The following is a 27,264-nucleotide window of genomic DNA, read 5'->3' as shown; positions in this document are numbered from 1 at the left end:
CTAAATTTGGTAAAAGTGGGATTGGAGAGGTCAAAACTTTACATAGCAATGAACCCACTATTTTGGATTTTAAGGAATTTAATTATGATAATTGTTCTTTAATAGATTGTATTTCCTTGTTGTAATCCGTGCTAAATTCTCCTCATGCTTATAGTCAGAATAAAGCTTTTACCAAACATATCGTTGATGCCTTGATGCAATCTTATGAAGAAAAACTTGAATTGTAAGTTTCTATCCCTAGAAAACTTTATGCTGAGTGGGAACCTACTATTAAAGTTAAAATTAAAGATCATGAATGCTATGCTTTGTGTGATTTGGGTGCTAGCGTTTCCACGATTCCAAAAACTTTATGTGATGTGCTAGGTTTTCGTGATTTTGATGATTGCTCTTTAAACTTGCACCTTGCGGATTCCACTATTAAGAAACCTATGGTCAGGATTAATGATGTTCTTATTGTTGCAAATAGGAATTATGTGCCCGTATATTTTATCGTTCTTGATATGATTGCAATTTTTCATGTCCTATTATTCTTGGTAGACCTTTCCTTAGAACGATTGATGCAATTATTGATATGAAGGAAGAAAATATTAGATTCCAATTTCCATTAAGGAAAGGCATGGACCACTTTCCTAGAAAGAAAATCAAATTACCTTATGAATCTATTATGAGATCCACTTACGAATTGAATACCAAAGATGGCAATACTTAGATCTATTCTCGCTTTTATGCCTAGCTAGGGGCGTTAAATGATAGCGCTTGTTGGGAGGCAACCCAATTTTATTTTTTCCTTGTTTTTTTGCTTCTGTTTAGTAATAAATAAATCATCTAGCTTCTGTTTAGATGTGGTTTTATGTTTTAATAAGTGTTTGTGCCAAGTAGAACCTTTAGGATAACCTACCGTGATAGTTAATTTGATCTTGCTGAAAAATAGAAACTTTTTCAGGCACAAGAATAATTTTAATAAATCAAATAAACGTGATTTTTAGTTGATTCTTTTTGAAGTAGATCAATATACAAATTTCCCTGGACTTCCTATTTTGGTAGGATTTTTAGAGTTCCAGAAGTATTCGGAAGTTACAGATTGCTACAGACTTTTCTATTTTTGGCAGATTCTGTTTTTCGTGTGTTGTTTGCTTATTTTGATGAATCTATGGCTAGTATTGGGGGTATGAACCATAGAGAAGTTGGAATACAGTAGGTTAAACACCAATATAAATAAATAATGAGTTCATTACAGTACCTTAAGTGGTGGTTTTTCTTTCTTGCACTAACGGAGCTTATGAGATTTCCTATTGAGTTTTGTGTTGTGAAGTTTTCAAGTTTTGGGTAAAGATTTGATGGACTATGGAATAAGGAGTGGCAAGAGCCTAATCTTGGGTATTCCTATGGCACCCAAGATAATTCAAGGACAACCAAAAGCCTAAGCTTGGGGATGCCCCGGAAGGCATCCCCTCTTTCGTCTTCGTCTATCGGTAACTTTACTTGGAGCTATATTTTTATTCACCACATGATATGTGTTTTGCTTGGAGCGTCTTGCATGATATGAGTCTTTGCTTTTTAGTTTACCACAATTATCCTTGCTGTACACACCTTTTGGGAGAGACACACATGATTCGGAATTTATTAGAATACTCTATGTGCTTCACTTATATATTTTGAACTAGACAATTTCGCTCTAGTGCTACACTTATATCTTTTTAGAGCACGACGGTGGTTTTATTTTGTAGAAATTATTGATCTCTGATGCTTCACTTATATTATTTTGAGAGTCTTTTAAAAAAGCATGGTATTTGCTATGGTTATAAAATTGGTCCTAGAATGATGGGCATCCAAGTTGGGTATAATAAAAACTATCATAGAAAGTGAATTGGATGCTATGATCAATTTGATGCTTGATAATTGTTTTGAGATGTAAAGGTGGTAATATTGAGTCATGCTAGTTGGGTAATTATGAAATTGAGAAATACTTGTGTTAAAGTTGGCAAGTCCCGTAGCATGCACATATGCTAAAAGTTGTGTAACAAATTTGTAGCATTGGGTGCTCTTTTGATTGCCTTCCTTATGAGTGGAGGTCGGGATCGCGCGATGGTTAACTCCTACCAACCCTTCCCCTAGGAGTATGTGTAGTAGTACTTTGCTTCGAGGGCTAATAAACTTTTGCAATAAGTATATGAGTTCTTTATGACTAATGTAAGTCCATGGATTATACGCACTCTCACCCCTCCATCATTGCTAGCCTCTACGGTACCGTGCATTTCCCTTTCTCACCTTGAGAGTTGGCGCAAACTTCGCCGGTGCATCCAAACCCCGTGATACGATACACTCTATCACACATAAACCTCCTTATATCTTCCTCAAAACAGCCACCATACCTACCTATTATGGCATTTCCATAGCCATTCCGAGATATATTGCCATGCAACTTTCCACCGTTCCGTTTGTTATGACACTTTCCATCATTGTCATATTGCTTTTGCATGATCATGTAGTTGACATCGTATTTGTGGCAAAGCTGTTGGGGAACGTTGCAGAAAATAAAAAAAATTCTACGCTTTCACCAAGATCAATCTATGAGTTCATCTAGCAACGAGAGAGAGGAGTGCATCTACATACCCTTCTAGATCGCGAGCGGAAGCGTTCAAGAGAACGGGGTTGAGGGAGTCGTACTCGTCGTGATCCAAATCACCGGAGATCCTAGCGCCGAACGGACGGCACCTCCACGTTCAACACACGTACGGTTGAGGAAGACGTCTCCTCCTTCTTGATCCAACAAGGGGGAAGGAGAGGTTGATGAAGATCCAGCAGCACGACGGCGTGGTGGTGGATGCAGCAGCGATCTCGGCAGGGCTTCGCCAAACTTCTGCGAGAGGGAGAGGTGTAGCAAGGGGAGATGGAGGCGCCAAGAGCATGGGTGCGGCTGCCCTCCCTCCCCCCTCTTTATATAGGCCCCCTAGGGGGGGGGCGCCGGCCCTAGGAGATGGGATCTCCAAGGGGGGGGCGGCCAGGGGGGTGGCTTGCCCGCCAAGGCAAGTGGAGGCGCCCCCACCCTAGGGTTTCCAACCCTAGGCGCAGGGGGGCCCAAGGGGGGCGCACCAGCCCACCAAGGGCTGGTTCCCCTCCCACTTCAGCCCATGGGGCCCTCCGGGATAGGTGGCCCCACCCGGTGGACCCCCGGGACCCTTCTGGTGGTCCCGGTACAATACCGGTAACCCCAAAACTTTCCCGATGATCGAAACTTCACTTCCTATATATAATTCTTTACCTCCGGACCATTCCGGAACTCCTCGTGACGTCCGGGATCTCATCTGGGACTCCTAAAAACTTTCGGTTTACTGCAGACTCATATCTCTACAACCCTAGCGTTACCGAACCTTAAGTGTGTAGACCCTACGGGTTTGGGAGACATGCAGACATGACCGAGACGCCTCTCCGGTCAATAACCAACAGCGGGATCTGGATACCCATGTTGGCTCCCACATGCTCCTCGATGATCTCATCAGATGAACCACGATGTCGAGGACTCAAGCAATCCCGTATACAATTCCCTTTGTCAATCGGTATGTTACATGCCCGAGATTCGATCGTCGGTATCCCAATACCTCGTTTAATCTCGTTACCGACAAGTCACTTTACTCGTACCATAATGCATGATCCCGTGACCAAACACTTGGTCACATTGAGCTCATTATGATGATGCATTACCGAGTGGGCCCAGAGATACCTCTCCGTCATACGGAGTGACAAATCCCAGTCTCGATTCATGCCAACCCAACAGACACTTTCGGAGATACCCGTAGTGCACCTTTATAGTCACCCAATTACGTTGTGACGTTTGGCACACCCAAAGCACTCCTACGGTATCCGAGAGTTGCACAATCTCATGGTCTAAGGAAATGATACTTGACATTTGGAAAAGCTCTAGCTAAACGAACTACACGACCTTTGAGCTATGCTTAGGATTGGGTCTTGTCCATCACATCATTCTCCTAATGATGTGATCCCGTTATCAATGACATCCAATGCCCATAGTCAGGAAACCATGACTATCTGTTGATCAACGAGCTAGTCAACTAGAGGCTCACCAGGGACATGTTATGGTGTATGTATTCACACGTGTATTACGATTTCCGGATAACACAATTATAGCATGAATAACAGACAATTATCATGAACAAAGAAATATATATATAATAACCATTTTATTATTGCCTCTAGGGCATATTTCCAACAGTCTCCCACTTGCACTAGAGTCTATCATCTAGTTACATTGTGATGAATCGAACACCCATGGAATTCTGGTGTTGATCATGTTTTGCCCTAGGGAGAGGTTTAGTCAACGGATCTGCTACATTCAGGTCCGTATGTACTTTACAAATATCTATGTCTCCATCTTGAACATTTTCACGAATGGAGTTGAAGCGACGCTTGATGTGCCTGGTCTTCTTGTGAAACCTGGGCTCCTTGGCAAGTGCAATAGCTCTAGTGTTGTCACAGAAGAGTTTGATTGGCCCCGACGCATTGGGTATGACTCCTAGGTCGGTGATGAACTCCTTCACCCAGATTGCTTCATGCGCTGCCTCCCAGGCTGTCATGTACTCTGCTTCACATGTAGATCCCGCCACGACGCTTTGCTTGCAACTGCACCAGCTTACTGCCCCACCATTCAAAATATACACGTATCCGGTTTGTGACTTAGAGTCATCCAGATCTGTGTCGAAGCTAGCGTCGACGTAACCCTTTACGACGAGCTCTTCGTCACCTCCAAAAACGAGAAACATATCCTTAGTCCTCTTCAGGCACTTCAGGATATTCTTGACCGCTGTCCAGTGTTCCTTGCCGGGATTACTTTGGTACTTTCTACCAAACTTACGACAAGGCTTACATCAGGTCTGGTACACAGCATGGCATACATAATAGACCCTATGGCTGGGGCATAGGGGATGACACTCATCTCTTCTATATCTTCTGTCGTGGTCGGGCATTGAGCTGAGATCAATTTCACACCTTGCAACACAGGCAAGAACCCCTTCTTAGACTGATCCATATTGAACTTCTTCAATATCTTATCAAGGTATGTGCTTTGTGAAAGACCTATGAGGCGTCTTGATCTATCCCTATAGATCTTGATGCCTAGTATGCAAGCAGCTTCTCCAAGGTCCTTCATTGAAAAACACTTATTCAAGTAGGCCTTAATGCTGTCCAAGAGTTCTATATCATTTCCCATCAAAAGTATGTCATCTACATATAATATGAGAAATGCTACAGCGCTCCCACTCACTTTATTGTAAACACAGGCTTCTCCATAAGTCTGCATAAACCCAAATGCTTTGATCATCTCATCAAAGCGAATGTTCCAACTCCGAGATGCTTGCACCAGCCCATAAATGGATTGCTGGAGCTTGCATACCTTGTTAGCATTCTCAGGGTCGACAAAACCTTCCGGCTGCATCATATACAGTTCTTCCTTAAGATGACCATTAAGGAATGCCGTTTTGACGTCCATTTGCCATATCTCATAATCGTAGTATGCGGCAATTGCTAACATGATTCGGACGGACTTTAGCTTCGCTACGGGAGAGAATGTCTCATTGTAGTCAACCCCTTGAACTTGACGATAACCCTTAGCGACAAGTCGAGCTTTATAGATGGTAACATTACCATCCGCGTCCGTCTTCTTCTTAAAGATCCATTTGTTTTCTATCGCTCGCCGATCATCGGGCAAGTCTGTCAAAGTCCATACTTCGTTTTCATACATGGATCCTATCTCGGATTGCATGGCTTCAAGCCATTTGTTGGAATCTGGGCCCGCCATCACTTTTTTATAGTTCGAAGGTTCACCATTGTCTAACAACATGATTTCCAGGACAGGGTTGCCATACCACTCTGGTGTGGAACGTGTCCTCATGGACCTACGAAGTTCAGTAGTAACTTGATCCGAAGTACCTTGATCATCATCATTAACTTCCTCTTCAGTTGGTGCTAGCACCACAGGAACATCTTCCGGAGCTGCGCTAATCACCGGTTCAAGAGGTAGTACTTCATCAAGTTCTACTTTCCTCCCACTTACTTCTCTCGAGAGAAACTCTTTATCCAGAAAGGACCCATTCTTGGCAATAAAGATCTTGCCTTCGAATCTGAGGTAGAAGGTATACCCAATGGTTTCCTTAGGGTATCCTATGAAGATGCATTTTTCCGACTTGGGTTCGAGCTTTTCAGGTTGAAGTTTCCTGACATAAGCATCGCATCCCCAAACTTTTAGAAACGACAACTTAGGTTTCTTCCCAAACCATAATTCATACGGTGTCGTCTCAACGGATTTAGACGGTGCCCTATTTAAAGTGAATGTAGCTGTCTCTAGAGCGTATCCCCAAAAAGATAGCGGTAAATCGGTAAGAGACATCATAGATCGCACCATATCCAATAAAGTGCGATTACGATGTTCAGACACACCGTTACGCTGAGGTGTTCCAGGCGGCGTGAGTTGTGAAACGATTCCACATTTCCTTAAGTGCGTACCAAATTCATGACTTAAATATTCTCCTCCACGATCTGATCGTAGGAACTTTATCTTTCGGTCACGTTGATTCTCTACGTCATTCTGAAATCCCTTGAACTTTTCAAAGGTCTCAGACTTGTGTTTCATCAAGTAGACCTACCCATATCTACTCAAGTCGTCAGTGAGAGTGAGAACATAACGATATCCTCCACGAGCCTCAACGCTCATTGGACCGCACACATCAGTATGTATGATTTCCAATAAGTTGGTTGCTTGCTCCATTGTTCCGGAGAACGGAGTCTTGGTCATTTTGCCCATGAGGCATGGTTCGCATGTGTCAAATGATTCATAATCGAGAGACTCTAAAAATCCATCAGCATGGAGCTTCTTCATGCGCTTGACACTAATGTGACCAAGGCGGCAGTGCCACAAGTATGTGGGACTATCGTTATCAACTTTACATCTTTTGGTATTCACACTATGAATATGTGTAACATCACGTTCGAGATTCATTAAGAATAAACCATTGACCATCGGGGCATGACCATAAAACATATCTCTCATATAAATAGAACAACCATTATTCTCGGATTTAAATGAGTAGCCATCTCGTATTAAACGAAATCCAGATACAATGTTCATGCTCAAACTTGGCACTAAATAACAATTATCGAGGTTTAAAACTAATCCCGTAGGTAAATGTAGAGGTAGCGTGCCGACGGCAATCACATCGACCTTGGAACCATTCCCGACGCGCATCGTCACCTCGTCCTTCGCCAGTCTCCGTTTATTCCGCAGTTCCTGAGTTACAAATATGAGCAACCACACCGGTATGAAATACCCAGGAGCTACTACGAGTACTGGTAAGGTACACATCAATTACATGTATATCACATAACCTTTAGTGTTGCCGGCCTTCTTGTCCGCTAAGTACTTGGGGCAGTTCCGCTTCCAGTGACCACTTCCCTTGCAATAAAAGCACTCAGTCTCAGGCTTGGGTCCATTCTTTGACTTCTTCCCGGCAACTGGCTTACCGGGCGCGGAAACTCCCTTGCCGTCCTTCTTGAAGTTCTTCTTACCCTTGCCTTTCTTGAACTTAGTGGTTTTATTCACCATCAACACTTGATGTTCTTTCTTGATCTCTACCTCCGCTGATTTCAGCATTGAATATACCTCAGGAATGGTCTTTTCCATCCCCTGCATATTGAAGTTCATCACAAAGCTCTTGTAGCTCAGTGGAAGCGACTGGAGGATTCTGTCAATGACCGCGTCATCCGGGAGATTAACCCCCAGCTGAGTCAAGCGGTTGTGCAACCCAGACATCTTGAGTATGTGCTCACTGACAGAACTATTTTCCTCCATCTTACAGCTAAAGAACTTGTCGGAGACTTCATATCTCTCGACCCGGGCATGAGCTTGGAAAACCATTTTCAGCTCTTCGAACATCCCATATGCTCCGTGTTGCTCAAAACACTTTTGGAGCCTCGGTTCTAAGCTGTAAAGCATGCCGCACTGAACGAGGGAGTAATCATCAGCACGAGACTGCCAAGCGTTCATAACGTCTTGGTTCTCTGGGATGGGTGCTTCACCTAGCGGTGCTTTTAGGACATAATCTTTCTTGGCAGCTATGAGGATGATCCTCAGGTTCCGGACCCAGTCCGTATAGTTGCTGCCATCATCTTTCAGCTTGGTTTTCTCTAGGAACACGTTGAAGTTGAGGGTAACGTGGGCCATTTGATCTACAAGACATATTGTAAAGATTTTAGACTAAGTTCATGATAATTAAGTTCATCTAATCAAATTATTTAATGAACTCCCACTCAGATTAGACATCCCTCTAGTCATCTAAGTGATACATGATCCGAGTCGACTAGGCCGTGTTCGATCATCACGTGAGACGGACTAGTCATCATCGGTGAACATCTCCATGTTGATCATATCTTCCATACGACTCATGTTTGACCTTTCGGTCTCTTGTGTTCCGAGGCCATGTCTGTACATGCTAGGCTCGTCAGGTTAACCTAAGTGTTTATGCATGTGTAAATCTGTCTTACACCCGTTGTATGTGAATGTTAGAATCTATCACACCCGATCATCACGTGGTGCTTCGAAACAACGAACTTTCGCAACGGCGCACAGTTAGAGGGAACACTTTCTTGAAATTATTATGAGGGATCATCTTATTTACTACCGTCGTTCTAAGTAAACAAGATGCAAAAACATGATAAACATCACATGCAATCAAATAGTGACATGATATGGCCAATATCATATTGCTCCTTTGATCTCCATCTTCGGGGCTCCATGATCATCTTCGTCACTGGCAAGACACCATGATCTCCATCATCATGATCTCCATCATCGTGTCTCCATGAAGTTGCTCGCCAACTATTACTTCTACTACTATGGCTAACGGTTTAGCAATAAAGTAAAGTAATTACATGGCGTTAAATCATTGACACGTAGGTCATACAATAATTAAGACAACTCCTATGGCTCCTGCCGGTTGTCATACTCATCGACATGCAAGTCGTGATTCCTATTACAAGAACATGATCTCATACATCACATATATATCATTCATCATTCATCACAACTTTTGGCCATATCACATCACAAATCATATGCTGCAAAAACAAGTTAGACGTCCTCTAATTGTTGTTGCATGTTTTACGTGGCTGCAATAGGGTTCTAGCAAGAATGTTTTCTTACCTACGTTAAAGCCACAACGTGATTTGCCAACTTCTATTTACCCTTCATAAGGACCCTTTTCATCGAATCCGCTCCAACTAAAGTGGGAGAGACAGACACCCGCTAGCCACCTTATGCAACTAGTGCATGTCAGTCGGTGGAACCTGTCTCACGTAAGCGTACGTGTAAGGTCGGTCCGGGCTGCTTCATCCGACAATACCGCTGAAGCAAAATAAGACTAGTAGTGGCAAGAAAGTTGACAACATCTATGCCCACAACAAATTTGTGTTCTACTCGTGCAAAGAGAACTACGCATAGACCTAGCTCATGATGCCACTGTTGGGGAATGTTGCAAAAAATAAAAAAATTCTACGCTTTCACCAAGATCAATCTATGAGTTCATCTAGCAATGAGAGAGAGGAGTGCATCTACATACCCGAGCGGAAGTGTTCAAGAGAACGGGATTGAGGGAGCCGTACTCGTCGTGATCCAAATCACCAGAGATCCTAGCATGGTTGAGGAAGACGTCTCCTCCTTCTTGATCCAGAAAGGGGGAAGGATAGGTTGATGAAGATCCAGCAGCACGACGACGTGGTCGTGGATGCAGCAGCGATCTCGGTAGGGCTTCGCCAAACTTCTGCGAGAGGGAGAGGTGTAGCAAGGGGAGAGGGAGGCGCCAAGAGCATGGGTGCGGCTGCCCTCCCTCCCCCCTCTTTATATAGGCCCCCTAGGGGGGGCGCCGACCCTAGTAGATGGGATCTCCAAGGGGGGGCGGCGGCCAGAGGGGTGGCTTGCCCCCCAAGGCAAGTGGAGGCGCCTCCACCCCTAGGGTTTCCAACCCTAGGCGCAGGGGGGCCCAAGGGGGGCGCACCAGCCCACCAGGGGCTGGTTCCCCTCCCACTTCAGCCCATGGGGCCCTCCGGGATAGGTGGCCCCACCCGATGGACTCCCGGGACCCTTCCGGTGGTCCCGGTACAATACCGGTAACCCCCGAAACTTTCTCGATGACCGAAACTTCACTTCCTATATATAATTCTTTACCTCCGGAACATTCCGGAACTCCTCGTGACGTCCGGGATCTCATCCGGGACTCCGAACAACTTTCGGTTTACTGCATACTCATATCTCTACAACCCTAGCGTCACCGAACCTTAAGTGTGTAGACCGTACGGGTTCGGGAGACATGCAAACATGACCGAGACGCCTCTCCGGTCAATAACCAACAGCGGGATTTGGATACCCATGTTGGCTCCCACATGATCCTCAATGATCTCATCGGATGAACCACGATGTCGAGGACTCAAGCAATCCTGTATACAATTCCCTTTGTCAATCGGTACGTTACATGCCCGAGATTCAATCGTCGGTATCCCAATACGTCGTTTAATCTCGTTACCGGCAAGTCACTTTACTCATACCGTAATGCATGATCCCGTGACCAGACACTTGGTCACATTGAGCTCATTATGATGATGCATTACCGAGTGGGCCTAGAGATACCTCTCCGTCATACGGAGTGACAAATCCCAGTCTCGATTCGTGCCAACCCAACAGACACTTTCGGAGATATCCGTAGTACACCTTTATAGTCACCCAGTAACGTTGTGACGTTTGGCACACCCAAAGCACTCCTACGGTATCTGGGAGTTGCACAATCTCATGGTCTAAGGAAATGATACTTGACATTTGGAAAAGCTCTAGCTAAACGAACTACACGATCTTTGAGCTATGCTTAGGATTGGGTCTTGTCCATCACATCATTCTCCTAATGATGTGATCCCGATATCAATGACATCCAATGCCCATAGCCAGGAAACCATGACTATCCGTTGATCAATGAGCTAGTCAACTAGAGGCTCACTAGGGACATGTTGTGGTCTATGTATTCACACGTGTATTATGATTTCCGAATAACACAATTATAGCATGAATAACAGACAATTATCATGAACAAAGAAATATAATAATAACCATTTTATTATTGCCTCTAGGGCATATTTCCAACAAAAGCCACCTTCATAATTTTTCATACATGTCGCTCTTGATTCATTGCATATCCCGGTGCATCACCGGAGGCATTCATATAGAGCCATATTTTGTTCTAGTATTGAGTTGTAATCTTGAGTTGTAAGTAAATAGAAGTGTGATGATCATCATTATTAGAGCATTGTCCCTTGAAAAGAAAGGCTAAAAAAAGAGAAAGGCCAAAAAAAGAGAAAAGGCAAATAAAAAGGGAAGACCTAAAAAAAGGGGGACAATGTTACTATCCTTTTCCACACTTGTGCTTCAAAGTAGCACCATGATCTTCATGATAGAGAGTCTCCTATGTTTTCACTTTCATATACTAGTGGAAATTTTTCATTATAGAACTTGGCTTGTATATTCCAACGATGGGCTTCCTCAAAATGCACTAGGTCTTCGTGAGCAAGCAAGTTGGATGCATACCCACTTAGTTTCTTTTGTTGAGCTTTCATACATTTATAGCTCTAGTAAATCCGTTGCATGGCAATCCCTACTCCTCATGTTGGCATCAATTGATGGGCATCTCCATAGCCCGTTGATTAGCCTCGTCAATGTGAGACTTTCTCCTTTTTTGTCTTCTCCACACAACCTCCATCATCATATTCTATTCCACCCATAGTGCTATATCCATGGCTTACGCTCATGTATTGTGTGAGAGTTAAAAAAGCTGAAGCGCATTAAAAAGTATGAACCAATTGCTTGGCTGAAACCGGGTTTGTGCATGATGGGAGTATTTTGTGTGACAAAAATGAAACATAGCCTAACTATATGATTTTGTAGGGATAAGCTTTCTTTTGCCATGATATTTTGAGAATATACGATTGCTTTGTTAGTATGCTTTAAGTATTACTATTTTTTTATGTCAATATGAACTTTTATCTTGAATCACTTGGATCTGAACATTCATGGCACAATAAAGAAAGTTACATTGAGAAATATGCTAGGTAGCATTCCACATCAAAAATTCTATTTTTATCATTTACCTACTCGAGGACGAGCAGGAATTAAGCTTGGGGATGCTTGATACGCTCCAACGTATCTATAATTTTTGATTATTCCATGCTATTATATTACCCGTTTAGGATGTTTATGGGCTTTAATATACACTTTATATCATTTTTGGGACTAACCTACTAACCGGAGGCCCAGCCCAAATTGCTCTTTTTTTTGCCTATTTCAGTGTTTCGAAGAAAAGGAATATCGAACGGAGTCCAAACGGAATGAAACCTTCCAGACCGATTTTTTTGGAACAAACGCAATCCAGGAGACTTGGAGTGGACGTCAAGAAGCAACCGAGGCGGCCACGAGGCAGGAGTACGCGCCCCCACCCTCGTGGGCCCCTCGTGGATCCCCTGACCGACCTCCTTCTCCTATATATACTTGCATACCCTAAAAACATCGAGGAGCACCACAAAACCCTATTTCCACTGCCGCAACCTTCTGTACCCGTGAGATCCCATCTTGGAGCCTTTTCCGGCGCTCCGCCAGAGGGGGAATCAATCACGGAGGGCTTCTACATCAACACCATAGCCTCTCCGATGAAGCGTGAGTAGTTTACCATAGACCTTCGGGTCCATAGTTATTAGCTAGATGGCTTCTTCTCTCTCTTTGAATCTCAATACAAAGTTCACCTCGATCTTCTTGGAGATCTATTCGATGTGACTCTTTTTGCGGTGTGTTTGTCGAGATCTGATGAATTGTGGGTTTATGATCAAGTTTATCTATGAGAAATATTTGAATCTCCTCTGAATTCTTTTATGTATGATTGGTTATCTCTGCAAGTCTCTTCGAATTATCAGTTTAGTTTGGCCTACTAGATTGATCTTTCTTGCAATGGGAGAAGTGCTTAGCTTTGGGTTCAATCTTGCGGTGTCCTTTCCCAGTGACAGCAGGGGCAGCAAGTCACATATTGTATTGTTGCCATCAAGGATAAAAAGATGGGGTTTATGTCATATTGTTTGAGTTTATCCCTCTACATCATGTCATCTTGCCTAATGCGTTACTCTGTTCTTATGAACTTAATACTCTAGATGCATGTTGGATAGCGGTCGATGTGTGGAGTAATAATAGTAGATGCATGCAGGAGTTGGTTTACTTGTCGCGGACGTGATGCCTATATACATGATCATGCCTAGATATTCTCATAACTATGCACTTTTCTATCAATTGCTCGACAGTAGTTTGTTCACCCACCGTAATACTTATGCTATCTTGAGAGAAGCCACTAGTGAAACCTATGGCCCCCGGGTCTATTTCTCATAATATAAGATTCCGATCTACTTTATTTTGCAATCTTTACTTTCCAATCTATATTATAAAAATACCAAAAATATTTATCTTATCTTATTATCTCTATCAGATCTCACTCTCGCAAGTGGCCCTGAAGGGATTGGCAACCCCTTTATTGCGTTGGTTGCGAGGTTCTTGTTTGTTTGTGTAGGTACGAGGGACTTGAGTGGAGCCTCCTACTGGATTGATACCTTGGTTCTCAAAAATGAGGGAAATACTTACGCTACTTTGCTACATCATCCTTTCCTCTTCAAGGGAAAATCAACGCAGTGCTCAAGAGGTAGCCGTCATATTGGTCAAATGACCAAAATGACCCATTCCCTCAGCTAATTTAACCTCGAGGTCCTTGTTTTTTATTTTTATTTCTATTTTTAACATATGTTAAAGAAGGTCTACCACATTACTTTTTGACAATGTGTATATGTGGCATACAGTTTATCCATCTGACCTGTTTGTGATGGAATAAGCCGTGTGTGTTGTGGGAAAATGCTTGCTAGTGTACAACCGTTTGTGATTGATGAATTCATCATCGACGGGTTCCCTAGTGTGGTATGTGTTCATCTCATCATCATCTACTTATTGTGCTAGCTCGATGTTCATTTATATTGTAAGTTCCATTAATTGATGGCGTTCTATGAACACGCCACCGTTTCCTACCATTTCCTCACATGTTTCCCGTGACCCAGCAATATTGCACATAAACCTAGGCGCGGCGCGATGCACGGAGGCAACAAGCACACCATGTAGCACATCCACCTTTTCCAAGCATGCGAACGCATCAAAGCGCCACCTTTGCCATCAACCTCATCGACGAGGAAAACCAGAAGGCGCCACGGCCCGTCGAGGCCGCGGCGCTCCCCGGCAAAGTGATGGACGACACTGTGATGCGCATCATCGCCAGAGTTGAGTAGACCTTTGGTGCATGACGCTTCAGCACCGCGGATCAAGATAGGCATGTCAGCGCCGAAAGGCACATGCCCTCTACGCCGTACTTGCACCAGAGGCCGGCCGCGTCGTACTTGCACCGGACTCCCACCGCGCCGTTCGCATGGGTCGCGTCATTCGCCTTGTCCGCGGCCCGCTCGATGCCAACATGCTGGTCGGTAGGCTCGACCACCTCCTTGGCCCAGGCGTCCACCTGGGCGCAGTAGAGGAACATGGCCGTCGCATCCTCGAGGTGGTGATCTCCGATGAAATAGCCAACTTGGAGCTCAAGATCGCGCTCCAAATGTACAGCGAGCGTGTCGACCGCTTGGACAAACGCATGCACGAGTTCAGGCAGAGCCAAGAGCTACCGTAGGCAAGGGCTGCTGGTCATGGTCTCATGGACGCGTTTTATTTTGTTGAGTCATTTTGACGTGGATAGCTATGTATTCACAACAGTCATACTATTGCCTGTTTATTGCTCTGTTTCAATGCGTGTACTCTGTTTTCCGTTCTTATATGTTCTGTTTGAATGTGTGTTTATACGCTTTCTGTTGGGGAACGTAGCAATAATTCGAAGTTTTCTACGCATCACCAAGATCAATCTATGGAGATTCTAGCAACAAGAGAGGGAGAGGATGAGCATCTTCATACCCTTGAAGATCGCGATGCAGAAGCGTTACAAGAACGCAGATGAGGGAGTCGTACTCGCGACGATTCAAATCGCGGAAGATCCGATCTAACGCCGAACAGACGGCACCTCCGCGTTCAACACATGTACAGCTCGGGGACGTCTCCTCCTTCTTGATCCAGCAAGGGGAGAGGATAAGTTGAGGGAGAGCTCTGGCAGCATGACGGCGTGGTGGTGGAGCTTGCAGTTCTCCGGCAGGGCTTCGCCAAGCACTACTGAGGAGGAGGTGGAGTTGGAGAATGGGAGGGCTGCGCCAGGGGCAAGGGGTGAAGCTCCCATGCGCCTCCCCACTATATATAGGTGTGGAGGGGGCTCATTTCTTGCCCTCCAAGTCCATTAGGGCGTTGGCAAAGGTGGGAGGAAAGAAATCCCATCATTTCCTTCTCCATCGATTGTTATCCCCCCTTTTTAGGGATCTTGATCTTATCCCTTCGGGATATGATCTTATTCCTTCTAAGGGGGGATCTTGGTGCGCCTTGACCAGGGGTGTGGGGCCTTGCCCCCACTACCCACGTTCATGTGGGTCCCCCCATGCATGTGGGCCCCACTTCGGAATCTTCTAGAACCTTCCCGGTACAATACTGAAAAATCCTGAACATTTTCCGGTGGCCAAAATAGGACTTCCCATATATAAATCTTTACCTCCGGACCATTCCGGAACTCCTTGTGACATCCGGGATCTCATCCGGGACTCCGAAAAACATTTGGTAACTGCACACTAATTCCCATAACAACTCTAGCGTCACCGAACCTTAAGTGTGTAGACCCTACGGGTTCGGGAACCATGCAGACATGACCGAGACATCTCTCCGGCCAATAACCAACAGCAGGATATGGATACCCATGTTGGCTCCCACATGTTCCACCATGATCTCATCGGATGAACCACAATGTCGAGGATTCAAGCAATCCCGTATACAATTCCCTTTGTCAATCGGTATGTTACTTGCCCGAGATTCGATCGTCCATATCCCAATACCTCATTCAATCTCGTCACCGGAAAGTCACTTTACTCGTTCCGTAATGCATGATCCCGTGACTAACTACTTAGTCACATTGAGCTCATTATGATGATGCATTACCGAGTGGGCCCAGAGATACCTCTCCGTTATACGGAGTGACAAATCCCAGTCTCGATTCGTGCCAACCCAACAGACACTTTCGGAGATACTTTCGGATTTCGGGTTCCGGCAGACCCTCTAGGTTCGAACACTGGGGTGCGCGCGGAGATCTCGCCCTCTACCTACCTGCACCTTGCCGCCTCGCTAGGATCTAAGCTATGAAAGGAACAACACAAGAGACATAGGGTTTATACTAGTTCGGGCCACCATTGTGGTGTAATACCCTACTCTAGTTTGTGGTGTGGTGGATTGCTTCTTGGGCTGATGATGAACCATACAAGGAAGAACAGCCTCGCAAGGGTCTGTTCTTGGCTCGTGTGATGAACTGCTAGGGGAGTTCAGTCGCTCTTCCTACTGGTTTCCAGATGATGATCATCCTGCCTCTACCTTGTGGGTGGCTAGTCCTATTTATAGGCAAAGGCCCTGGGCCTCTTCCCAAATATTGAGCGCGAAGGGCGCCAACAATTGGCCATTTTGAAGGGGAACATCTAGTACACTTATCCTGACTAAAGTTGGTCCTCGCCTGTCAAAGGCTCTGGTGGTGACGTCGGCTTGGGCTCCACAATGACTTCCTTCCTGCCGTTGCGATGGTCTTGGTCTTGTTGCACCAAAACAGATGCCTTTGCTTGATGCTCTCGCCTGCGCTTGCTCCCTTTGCACCAAAGAGGAAAGGAGGACACTGCGCGGGCTGACGCCCGCGTGGCGCCCTTGGTCGTCATGGCTTGCGTCATGGGCACCTCGTGAGGTACCCTGCCTTGATCTCTCCGCCTCCTCGCGAGCCAGCCTGACGAGGTTGTGCCTGAGGAAGCTTCCTGTCGTCCACCCCGCGAGGCTTGGCCCCTCGCGAGGGTCTTGAGCTCGCGCTGATGAAGATGGGCCGTGCTGGGCCATCCCTTGAGCCACGCCGCAGGCCGCAGGCAGGCAAGTCTGGGGACCCCCGTTCCCAGGACGCCGACAGTAGCCCCCGGGCCCAAGGTGCGCTCGGACTTGGCTGTACAGAGAAGCGAAGGGGCAAGTGCGAAGCACCGCGGGCCCTAACAGCCTGCGGCCTCGGGCGCCGCATGGTGGTTGGTTGGTCATGGGCGGCTCCGCTCCCCATGATGCCTCGGCGACTGCAGGAATTGACAAGTCCCTGTATGCAAAGCAGGTCATGATTACCTGCGATCGTGGAGGCCGGCGGTTGGCCTCTCTCGGCTATAAGTACGGAACGACGCGTGCCCTTCCAGTCCATCTCTTCTTGCTTCTCCTTCTTCTTCATGGCTCCGCCAAAGAGGTTCTCAGCCGTGGAGAAAGGAAAGGCCCGCCAGGTGGAGCCTGACTCTCCCCCGCCCAAGCGCGGTCGAGGCCGCCCCCGCAAACACCCTGCGACTCCCATGGTGGCTCCTCGCGGCCGTGGAGGCGATCTTCTGCGTGGTGACGGGCGGATGGCCGCCGCTGGGGGGCGCGCTATGGCCGCGCGACCCCCTAGGCCGCGCTCCCACTCGGCAGAGGTACTACCGGAGTTCGTTGTGTGGTCAGCGGAACCGGCCAGCACCCGGCTCCAACTTCCTCGCTTCCTCCTAGGTGAGCTTCCGGCTGGCGCCCCGGGCGGCCTCTAGCTTCAGGCGGACGGTTGCTACAGCCAGGCCTCCTGGGCTTCGCTGGAGGTCTCTGCAGCCGGGAGCCTGGCCCTGACCCACAGCTGGCAAATGTTTGCCCGCGCACGTGGTCTGAGCCGGCGGTGCACCCTGCACTTCAAGTTCGACGGTGATGCCACCCTCTACGTGAGGGTGTTCTGGGAAGATGGTCGCCGCGCTGGGTGCTGCCCTGAGAGCGACGACCGCGACCGTGGGTCCAGCCCCAGCGACGATGAAGACGACAGCGCGCGCGTGATCGGCGGTGCTCGGGGTTCATCGAGCTTCAACGACTCTTATTCGGGCAGCGGCTCCTCCAGCAGTGGCCGCGATCAGCCTCCGCGCCGCCGCGCCCGCCTGGAGTGAGGTAGCGGGTCTGCTCTCCGTCGCGCCTCGGTGAAGCGCGAGACGGAGTCCTCCGGAGCTCCGGAGGCAGTTCGAGTCTCCCCCGCGAGTTGGTGTCGGGCGAGTCGCGCCTGTTTTGTTCTTTTCCCTTTTCCTGCACCAAGAGACAGTAGTGTAGGGCCCCGCGGGGGCGTGCTTGGACTATTGCTGTTAATTATCGTACTGCTTCTGCTATTCCAGTATTGTGCCTTTGTGCCACACGCCTGCGCGTAGAAATTACTTAGCTCGGGGGGGGGGGGCTGTCGTGACTTTTGCTTCCCGAGGCTGAGGCCTCATCGAACGCTTCACGCCTTGCGAGGGTTAGTCTAGAGAGGTAGCTCCCGGCCTCAGCTGTGGAGGCGACCGACCCAGGTCCTATGTTCATGTCGCGGTGCCCGTGTGGCACGGACTGGAGGGGTGCTCCTGTAGTGGACCCGGGTAGGGAAGCCTCGAACGATAAGGGCAAAAAAACACTCGCAAGGGTGCCCATGTTGCTCCCTCGCGAGACTTGCGCGAGAGAAATCGGGGAAGGAGAGCGAAAAAGGCAAAGAGTCACAAGCCAAAGACGACAACAACTTCAATAAGACCTCTAAATGGGGATAAAGAAGCCAACTGCAGAAAGCAAATGAGAAAAGCCGCGTCCGGAACCTAATCTAGTCTTGAATGTCTTCTCACCAGCGCGGAGCTAAGTGCTGCCACTGGGTGTGGGAGGGAGCCCCAGGGCCTGAGGCCGGCGCTCCTGAGACTCCGGGGCGTGTATAGCCCCAACTCATTATTACATGAGAGTGTCATGGGCGGCGAGCTTCACAGGCATTGGCCTTCTTCACAGGCTCTGGGCCTTTCTCGGAAAGATAAACTTCACAGGCGCTTGCCTTCTTCACAGGCACCAGGCCTTTTCCAAAACGCGACAACTTCACAGGCGTTCGCCTTCTTCACAGGCTCTGGGCCTTTTCCAAAACGCAATAGCTTCACAGGCGTTCGCCCTCTTCACAGGCTCTAGGCCTTTTCCAAAACGCGACAGCTTCACAGGCGTTCGCCTTCTTCACATGCTCTGGGCCTTTTCCAAAACGCGACAGCTTCACAGGCGTTCGCCTTCTTCACAGGCTCTGGGCCTTTTCCAAAACGCAACAGCTTCACAGGTGTTCGCCTTCTTCACAGGCTCTGGGCCTTTTCCAAAATGCAACAACTTCACAGGCGTTTGCCTTCTTCACAGGCTCTGGGCCTTTTTAGGGGTAAAACCTCCGGAGGTGCTGGATGTTCCACGCGTTCTGGACGGGTACCCCCTCCTGAGTCTGCAAGCACGCGGAGCCGGGCCTGTTAACATGAACAACCTTGAACGGGCCCTCCCACATGGGAGAGAGCTTATGCAGTCCCTCCCTGGAGAGAACCCGCCTGAGCACGAGGTGCCCTACCTCGAGAGTCCTGGGGTGGATGTTGCGGCAGTGGTATCACCGCAGCGCTTGTTGGTATCTTGCCGCTCGGAGCGCAGCTTCCCGATGATGCTCCTCCTCCAGCACGAGGTCCGTCCCCTGCATGGCATCCTACTATGCCTCGTCGAACGCCAGGACCCGTGCGGAACGACGTCTGACCTCGTGAGGGAGGACCGCTTCAGCTCCATAGACCAGGAAGAATGGGGTCTCGCCAGTTGGCTTGGTCGCGGTCGTGTGGATAGACCACAACACGGACTGAAGCTTGTCGTACCAACCTCAGCCGCAGGCCTCCAACTTCTTCTTGAATGTCCTAGTCTTGAGGCCTCTCAGGACCTCCGCGTTGGCCCGCTCGGCCTGACCGTTGCTCCAGTGGTGCGCCACTGAAGCATAACATATTTGCGTTCCAAGGTTAGCACAGTATGCTTTGAAGAGGTTACTGGTGAACTGCGAACCGTTGTCGGTGATGATGCGGTTCGGCACCCCGAACCGGCTCACGATGCCCTTGATGAACTTGACCGCAGAGCCTGCGGGGATGGTGCGGACGGCTTCCACTTCAGCCCACTTGGTGAACTTGTCCACGGTGACATAGAGGTAGCGATAGCCCCCTGGAGCCCGAGGAAACGGGCCCAGGATATCCAGCCCCCAGACTGCGAATGGCCACGAGAGGGGTATAGTTTGCAGACCTCCCACTGGCTGATGGATCTGCTTGGCATGGAATTGGGCCTCGCAAGCCTTCACCAGTTCGACGGCATCATTGAGCGCAGTGGGCCAATAGAATCTGTTGCGGAACGCCTTGCCAACGAGGGTCCGCGATGATGAATGATGCCCACAGTCTCCACCGTGTATATCCGCCAGCAGTTCCTTCCCTTGCTCCCTGGAGATGCAGCATAGGGACACATCATTTGGTCGCCTCCGGTAGAGCTCTCCATCCCTGATGCAGTAGGCTGTGGCTTGCCGTGCCATGCGCTCTGCTTCCTCCTCCTTCTCTGGCAAGGTCCGTTGCGTCAAGTAGCTCCGGAGCTCCGTGATCCAGCACCCCTCCCGAGGCTCCATCGTCAAGAGCAGGCGCGCTCCTGAGGCCGGGCCACAGACCGGGGCTCCCGAGGCTGGCAGCTGGGGGAGCTCCTCCCGAGGCTGCACCGCGCTTGATAGTGATGGCGTGGTCGAGGGCTTGAAGAGCCGCTCCTCGAAGACGCCAGGCTCCTGAGGTAACCGCCTGGATGCTCGTTTGGCGATGTCGTCGGCCTCCTAATTGGTGCCACGGGGCACATGCTGCAACTCTAGCCCCCAGAACTGCTTCTCCATCCCGCGGACCTCCGCAAGGTAGGCTTCCATGTGCTCATCCCTTGTCTCGTATACTTTGTTGGAGAAGTTGACAAGGAGTTGTGAATCGCCCTTGATGGTAAGGCGCTTCACTCCTAGGGCAGCAGCGGCCTTCAGGCCTGCTATTAGGCCTTCATATTCTGCTATGTTGTTGGAGACCTTTTCTCCATGCTGGAAACAGAGCTGCACGACGTAGTAGAGCTTGTCTTGAGTAGGAGATATGAGCACCGCACCAGCCCCCGCGCCGAGCCTGGAGAACGCCCCGTCGAAGTACATGACCCAACCGTCCGGCGCCTCACTTCCCAGGGAGAGGGATCGATCCTCATCAGCCTTGAGGCCCGGCGCCTCCATCCATTCCGCCACGAAATATGCCAAGGCGGCCCCCTTGATGACTCTGGTTGTGCTGAAGCGCTTGCAGTTCAATGTTCCACTCAGCGACTCTTCCAGCTGAGTTAGGGCTCCTGAGCACCCTTTCCAAAGGGTACACTAAGACAACCTTGATGGGGTGGCCCTGAAAATAATGCCGCAGCTTGCGCGAGGCCACCAATAGCGCGACGAGGAGTTTCTGAGGCATGGGGTACCGCGCCCTCGCGCAACACTGTGCTGACGAAGTACACAGGGTGTTCAACGAGGTTGGGAGTGCTGGTGTCAATGGCGCCCTCTGGAGACCATGGCGCCTCCCGAGACAGGGAGCCTCCAGCGGCTGGTCGCTAGGGGGAGGGGTCTCCGCTGTCCCGAGTGTGTCCCCATGCGGCGGCTAATCGTTCTTGGCTGTGGTAGTGGTCTCTGTGGGTCTTCCTTGATCATGCTTCGCCTCAACCCGGGCAGCCGCCGCGGCTTTGGTCCGACGCTCCTCCCTAACCGCCACCAGGGCTGCGCTGGCGGAGTAGGGAGTGGCTGCGAGGTAGAGCACCAGGGGTTCCTGAGGACGCGGGGCCACCATTACCGGAGGGCTGGTTAGGTACCTCTTGAGATCTTGGAACGCCTTGTCGGCCTCTTCAGTCCATTCAAAGGGTCCCTTTTTCTTCATCAGCTGGAAGAAAGGCAGCGCTCGCTCCCCCAACTTGGAGATGAAGCATCCTAGTGCTGTCACGCGCCCAGTGAGCTTCTGCACTTCTCTGAGGGTCTTTGGCAGGCTCATGTCCTCGACCGCCTTGACCTTTTCTGGGTTAGCTTCGATGCCTCGGTGGGACACGAGGAAGCCCAAGAGCTTGCCTGAGGGGACCCCAAACACACACTTCTCTGGGTTGAGCCGCATGCTTACATCGTTGAGGCTTGCGAAGGTTTCCTCCAGGTCTTGTATCAGGGTCTTGGCCTCGCGAGACTTCACCACAATATCATCGACGTAAGCCTCCACATTCTTCCCGAGCTGCGGGCCCAAGGTGATGTGCATCAGCCGCTGAAAGGTCGCCCCTGGTTGCGCAGCCCGAACGGCATGCATGTGTAGAAGTACACCCCAAACGGGGTTAGGAAAGCCGTTTTTTCCACATCCTCTACCGCCATCTTGATCTGGTGATACCCAAAGAAGGCATCCAAGAAACATAACAGGTCGCACTCGGCGGTGGAATCGATGATCTGATCGATGCATGGGAGCGGGAATGGATCTTGCGGGCAGGCTTTGTTGAGGTTGGTGAAGTCGACACACATACGTTCCTTCCCCCTTTCTTTGGCACAACAACTCGGTTGGCCAACCAATCCGGGTATCGGACCTCACGAATGACCCCTGCAGCTTCCAACTTGCGTGTCTCTTGGACAATGAAAGCCTACTTTTCCGTGGACTGCCGCCTTGCCTTCTGCTTCATGGGGCAGACATTGGGGCACACGTTGAGGTGGTGCTCGATTACGCCTCTAGGGATCCCCGCCAGCTGATCTGGCTCCCATGCGAATACCTTCTTGTTCGCGCGCAGGAACCTGACCAGGGCTTCCTCCTGCTCGGGCTCGAGGTTGGCGCCTATGGTGAAGGTGGCACCTGTGAGCCGCCCAGGAGGGCCGCGACGACCGGGGGCGCCGACGCATCATGCTGGGCGAGGAAGAGGTTGCGCAGCTCTTCCCAAGGGGCCACGGAAGCCGCCGACAGGTAGAGCAGCCGCATGCGCGCGGCGTCGGTGAGGGCCATGGGAAGCCAGTTAGCCATGGCCCCGTCGTCGCCTCCTACTTCGAGGATGGCCTCCTCGTGCGCCAGCAGGAAGGCCAGCGGATCAGTTGTGCCGTTGTAGTGCGGCGGCGCCGCCGGCCTGAACTTGTCCAGCCACCACGCTCGTTGCAAGGCTGGGGCCAAGGCTCGGAGCCCCCTGGCCCCCGCGCTATCGCTGGCGACTGGAGCGGGCAGCGCGCTGCTCATCACAGGGCGAGTCGCGGTGTCGGCGGAGAGCAGGTCGGCGGAAGGGAAAACTCCGGTGCACCCCTACCTGGCGCGCCAAATGTCGGATTTCGGGTTTCGGCAGACCCTCTAGGTTCGAACACTGGGGTGCACGCGGAGATCTCGCCCTCTACCTACATGCACCTCGCCGCCTCGCTAGGATCTAAGCTATGAAAGGAACAACACAAGAGACACAGGGTTTATACTAGTTCGGGCCACCATTGTGGTGTAATACCCTACTCTAGTTTGTGGTGTGGTGGATTGCCTCTTGGGCTGATGATGAACCATACAAGGAAGAACAGCCTCGCGAGGGTCTGTTCTTGGCTGGTGTGATGAACTGCTAGGGGAGTTCAGTCGCTCTTCCTACTGGTTTCCAGATGATGATCATGCTGCCTCTACCTTGTGGGTGGCTAGTCCTATTTATAGGCAAAGGCCCTGGGCCTCTTCCCAAATATTGAGCGGGAAGGGCGCCAACAATTGGCCATTTTGAAGGGGAACATCTAGTACACTTATCTTGACTAAAGTTGGTCCTCGCCTGTCAAAGGCTCTGGTGGTGATGCCGGCTTGGGCTCCACAATGACTTCCTTCCTGCCGTTGTGATGGTCTTCGTCTTGTTGCACCAAAACGGATGCCTTTGCCTGATGCTCTCGCCTGCGCTTGCTCCCTTTGCACCAAAGAGGAAAGGAGGACACTGCGCGAGATGGCACCCTTGGTCGTCATGGCTTGCATCATGGGCACCTCGTGAGGTATCCTGCCTTGATCTCTCCGCCTCCTCGCGAGCCAGCCTGACGAGGCCGTGCCTGAGGAAGCTTCCTGTCGTCCACCCCACGAGGCTTGGCCCCTCGCGAGGGTCTTGAGCTCGTGCTGATGAAGATGGGCCGGGCTGGGCCGTCCCTTGAGCCATGCCGCAGGCAGGCAAGTCTGGGGACCCCCGTTCCCAGGACGCCGACAGATACCTGTAGTGCACATTTATAGCCACCCAGTTACGTTGTGACGTTTGGTACACCCAAAGCATTCCTACGGTATCCGGGAGTTGCACAATCTCATGGTCTAAGGAAATGATACTAGACATTAGAAAAGCTTTTAGCAAACGAACTACACGATCTTGTGCTATGCTTAGGATTGGGTTTTGTCCATAACATCATTCTCCTAATGATGTGATCCCGTTATCAATGACATCCAATGTCCATGGTAAGGAAACCATAACCATCTATTGATCAACGAGCTAGTCAACTAGAGGCTCACTAGGGACATGTTGTGCTCTATGTATTCACACATGTAATACGGTTTCCAGTTAATACAATTATAGCATGAACAATAGACAATTATCATGAACATGGAAATATAATATTAACCATTTTATTATTGCCTCTAGGGCATATTTCCAACAGTCTCCCACTTGCACTTGAGTCAATAATCTAGTTCACATCATTATGTGATTGTATTGAATCCAACACCCATGGTGTTTGATCATATCTCGCTTGTGAGAGAGGTTTATTAGTCAACGGGTCTGAACCTTTCAGATCCGTATGTGCTTTACAAATATCTATGTCATCTTGTAGATGCAGCTACCAGTCGCTACTTGGAGCTATTCCAAATAACTGCTCTACTATACGAATCTGGTTTACTACTCAGAGTCATTCGGATTAGTGTCAAAATTTTCATCGATGTAACCCTTTACGACGAACTCTTTTACCACCTCCATAATCGAGAAAATTCCTTAGTCCACTAGTTATTAAGGTAAAGTTTGACTGCTGTCATGTGATCCATTGCTGGATCACTCTTGTACCCCTTGACTGACTCATGGCAAGGCACACTTTAGGTGCGTTACTCAGCATAGCATACTGTAGAGCCTACGTCTAAAGCATAGGGGACGACCTTCGTCCTTTCTCTCTCTTCTGCCGTGGTCAGGTCTTGAGTCTTACTCAATACTCACACCTTATAAAACAGCCAAGAACTCCTTCTTTGCTGATCTATTTTGAACTCCTTCAAAATCTTGTCACGGTATGTATTCATTTGAAAGTACTATTAAGCGTTTTTATCTATCCTTATAGATCTTGATACTCAATGTTCAAGTAGCTTAATCCAGGTTTTCCATTGAAAAACACTTTTCAAATAACCCTATATGCTTTCCAGAAATTCTATAGCATTTCTGATCAACAATATGTTAACAACATATACTCATCAGAAATTCTATAGTGCTCCCACTCACTTCTTTGGAAATACAAGTTTCTCATAAACTTTGTATAAACCCAAAATCTTTGATCATCTCATCAAAGCGTATATTCCATCTTCGAGATGCTTACTCCAGTCCTTAGAAGGATTACTGGAGCTTTGCATACTTGTTAGCATCTTTCAGGATTGACAAAACCTTCTGGTTGTATCACATACACAAGTACACAAATATGATTTTTCAAACCGTTATGGTTAGCCGTTGCATGTACATCTAGTTCAAATTTGAATTATGTACGGTCATTAAATGGCTAGGAAATCACTTAGTATCTTTAAAATGTCAACTGACCCCTGAAATTTTCCAATTTTTCACATGACAGTTAGTATCAGTGCACATTACACGTAGAAAAAATTTGAAGGCCGTAAGAGGAAGCTATCCGCCGTTCGTCATCAAACATGCATTGTTCCCTCTCGAAACCACGAGCCTTCTAGTGAGTTGCTCCGGTTTGTGAGGGGTGTGTGTCCAAACTTTCATCAAGCAAGCCAATTTTTGTACCATATTACCTGGGTGGCATGATATTACATCAAGCAAGGTTTCATGTTTTTCTGATCATGTTTTAATTTTTTTGAATAACAATGCCAAGGCACTCCATGCATGTACATGCATGTGTCCATGCCGTGAGACCAATATGTTTGAAAATTCCTTCTAATTTACTGCACATGGAATTAACTCGCACACAAGTACACAAATATGATTTTTCAAACCGTTATAGTTAGCGTTGCATGTACATCTAGTTCAAATTTGAATTACGGTCATTAAATGGCTAGGAAATCACTTAAATCTCTTTAAAAGGTCAAATGACCCCTGAAAGTATCCTAATTTTCACATGACAGTTAGTATCAGTGCACATTACACGTAGAAAGATTTTGAAGGCCGTAAGAGGAAGCTATCCGCCGTTCATCATCAAACATGCATTGTTCCCTCTCGGAATCACGAGCCTTCTAGTGACTTGTTCCGGTTTGTGAGGTGTGTGTGTCAAACTTTCATCAAGCAAGCCAATTTTTGTACCACATCATCTTGTTGGTGGCATGACATTACATCAAGCAAGGTTTCATGTTTTTCTGATTAGTTCTTAATTTTTTGGAATAACAATGCCAAGGCACTCCATGCATGTACATGCATGTGTCCATGCCGTGAGACCAATATGTTTGAAAATTCCTTGTAATTTACTACACATGGAGTTAACTCACACACAAGTACACAAATATGATTTTTCAAACCATTATAGTTAGCCGTTGCATGTACATCTAGTTCAAATTTGAATTACGGTCATTAAATGGCTAGGAAATCACTTAGATCTCTTTAAAAGGTCAAATGACCCCTGAAATTTTCCAATTTTTCACATGACAGTTAGTATCAGTGCACATTACATGTAGAAATTTTTTTATGGCCGTAAGAGGAAGCTATCCACCATTCATCATCAAACATGCATTGTTCTCTCTCGGAGCCACGAGCCTTCTAGTGAGTTGCTCTGGTTTGTGAGGGGTGTGTGTCCAAACTTTCGTCAAGCAAGCCAATTTTTGTACCACATGATCTTGGTGGCATGACATTACATCAAGCAAGGTTACATGTTTTTCTGATCATTTTTTATTTTTTTGGAATAACAATGTCATGGCACTCCATGCATGTACATGCATGTGTCCATGCCGTGACACCAATATGTTTGAAAATTCCTTCTAATTTACTGC

Source organism: Triticum dicoccoides, chromosome 3B (assembly GCF_002162155.2).
Source record: "Triticum dicoccoides isolate Atlit2015 ecotype Zavitan chromosome 3B, WEW_v2.0, whole genome shotgun sequence".
Classification (NCBI taxonomy): domain Eukaryota; kingdom Viridiplantae; phylum Streptophyta; class Magnoliopsida; order Poales; family Poaceae; genus Triticum; species Triticum dicoccoides.
The sequence above is the reverse complement of the archived record's forward strand: the minus strand, read 5'-3'. Positions refer to the sequence as shown.